Raw genomic sequence first — 2,912 nt, 5'->3', positions numbered from 1 at the left:
TTTTTGAATCTGCTAATGGTTTGGTTTTGTGCTTGTTTGTTTGTTTGACAAGTCTTACAGTGTAGCTCAGGCTAGCATTAAATTCATCATCCTCCTTCTTCGGCCTCTCAAGTATGAGGCTCATAGACATGTACTACTACATGCAGCCCAAACACCAGTACTTCATTCACCATTTTCTTTTCTTTTCTTTTTCTCACGTGTGATTGAATTTACTGTACAGAAAGGTAACAGAAATTGGGGTTGGACAAAGAGTTAGACATAGAATTAATGTGGGCCTTAGCAGCCCTGCTGTGAATCTGCCTGGTTCTTTTGCATCAAGAAGTTAATTTTCCAAGCCATTTCCATGGTGTAGATCCTCTGGGGTGTTTTGTAGCTCTCCCGCTGGCAACGGTGGCAGGGTTCTCATAGAAGCGCCATCAGCAGTGAGGATTCTGTTTCGGGTTCTGTACACACCTTCCACATTCCCCTCCTGGACCATCACAGTCCTGGTAACAGGTGCTAAGGGATAATGCTCTTGTACACTGGTTTAATAAAATGCTGATTGGCCAGTAGCCAGGCAGGAAGTATAGGTGGGATAAGCAGACTAGGAGAATTCTGGGAAGAGGAAGGGCTGAGTCAGGAGTCACCAGCCAGACACAGAGGAAGCAAGATGACAAGGCAGAACTGAGAAAAGGTACCAAGCCACGTGGGTAAACATAGATAAGAATTATGGGTTAATATAAATCTAAGAGCTAGTCAGTAACAAGCCTGAGCTAATGGCTGAGCAGTTATAATTAATATGAGCCTCTGAGTGATTATTTTACAAGTGGCTGCAGGTACACTGGGGGGCCAGGTGGGACCTGAGAAACCTTCTGACTACATTCAGGTGTTCAGCCATGGCCTTGCTTTCAAAACTTCATCCTTCAGGACCTAACGACCCCTGCCTCAGCACTTGGACTCCCTCATTCACATTTTCAAGGCAAACTGACTTCTACTTTACCATGGTAATGAGCTCTTCTTTCTTTCCCTCTGGGAGCTTCCATGTTATGTTTACCAATGAGTTCCAGTTGCCTTTTTACATCGACATTGATTTGACGACACACACACACACAGGCTCATGTAGCTTCAATCGTGCAGCTGGTACCAAACCAAATGTCTTTCTCAGAGTCACTTCATACATTGCCCTGGCCACATTTGATGTTTCCAGAGAAGGGGCCTCTCAGACTTGAGCGGGTGTTTGCTCCCATGTTCTGCTGTAAACCGCATGCATGTAAACATTTTGAAATAGTGCTAATTTGAGTCAGACCTAATGCTTATCACTGGTCACTTCAAATAGAAAGGGAGTTAGATCTACTCCCTTTTACCCCTCCCAGTCTGAAAGGAAGATCTTCGTTTAGAATCCACTCCTACCAGACTCCTTTTTCCTGAAGTCTATTTAAGTGGATATATGTATTATATCTGTATATATTATACATATGGATATACTATTTTATAATACATATTTGTAGAGGATAGAATTTGGTGCACTATGCAGTTTATACTAATCAAATCAGGGTAATTATCATTTCTACCTCTTCAAACACTTCTAGTTCCTTTGAAATATAATTTGTAGACTATGGTTACCCTACTGTGCACCAGATTTGATCCCTCCCATCTAGCTGTGTGCTGGTGCATGCTACCTAGTCTCTCTCCATCGTCCCCCTGCCTTCTCTCACTCCCTATCTAATTATAATTCTCTTTTTCTACGTAGTCATCTTGTTTTTTCAGCCTCCACCACTCAGCACTCGTCTTCTTTGCCTGGCTTATTTCACTAAACGTGATGCCCTCTGATTCCATCCATATTGCTGCAAATCAAAATATTTAATTTTAAAAATGTATATACATATGGTGTATACTTACCCTGTCTTATTTGTTCTTCTGTTGATAGACACTTTGGAAAATTCCATGTTTTGGCTAGTATGGACAGATCTACAATTAACTTGTGAGCCCAAAGATCTCTTAGACTTACCGATTTCATTTTCTTTGGGTATATGACCAATAGTGGGATGGCTGAGTCACACAGTAGGCTAATTTCAGTTTTTGGAAGAACTTCCACACTGTGTGCCATAACAACTGTACTATTGTACATTCCCACCAACACTGCATACCAGCTGCCCTCTCTCTATATCCCTATTAGCATTTGTTGTTTTTTTGTTCTTGACTTTTTGATAATAGCAGTTCTAATTAGGGTGAAATTAGTACATCACAGTGGCCTTGATTTGCATTTCCCCGATGCCTAGTGATAATGAGTATTTTTCTTTCATGTTCTTCTTGCCTATTTCTATGTCTTCTTTTGAAACACGAATGAGATTGAGATCACTTGCCCAGCGTTTAAATCAGATAATTATATATTCTGAATATTGATCTTTTCCTGGGTGGATGGTTTGCTGATATTTTCTCCTGTTCCACTTGTCTCTTCATTCTGCTCATGATTTTGTTTATGGAGCAGAAGCTTCTCTGTTGGATGCAATTCCATTTGCATATTCTCACTTTAATTGCACACGTGACCATGGAGGAGGGTATCCTATTCCTGTGCTGACGGCTTACAGCATTCCCCCTATGTTTTCTAGGGGCTTCTTAGTCTTGATCTAATAGTCTTTCATCCACTTTGAGTTGTGTTTTTTTTTAATATTGTTGCATTTATCTAATTATTATCAATTAAAAAATCAGGAGTCAGATATCAGGGTAAGAACCTAAATGATCAGAGAAGTGACGGAGAAGCGAACAGTGACCTCCTGTCTCTTCTGTTCCTCCATCCAAAAGGACTGAGATCCTCTCTAAGCCCTACCCTACTACTTCCTGTCTCTCTATCTGTCCTCAGTCCTCCAAAACCTCTATGATTACTTTTGGTCAGCTAGTAGCTAGCTCTGCCCTCTGATTTCAAAGCAAACTTT

General features: G+C 41.0%; 1 pseudogene; it reads right to left on the bottom strand.

Annotated features, from left to right (window-relative positions):
• Window positions 1-276: 276 nt before the first annotated feature.
• Window positions 277-877, bottom strand: LOC131894817 (small ribosomal subunit protein bS21m-like; annotated as a pseudogene).
• Window positions 878-2,912: the final 2,035 nt, after the last annotated feature.

This window comes from Peromyscus eremicus, chromosome 18, assembly GCF_949786415.1.
Source record: "Peromyscus eremicus chromosome 18, PerEre_H2_v1, whole genome shotgun sequence".
In the NCBI taxonomy this organism is placed as follows: Eukaryota; Metazoa; Chordata; class Mammalia; order Rodentia; family Cricetidae; genus Peromyscus; species Peromyscus eremicus.
This window is presented reverse-complemented; position numbering and strand designations above follow the sequence as displayed.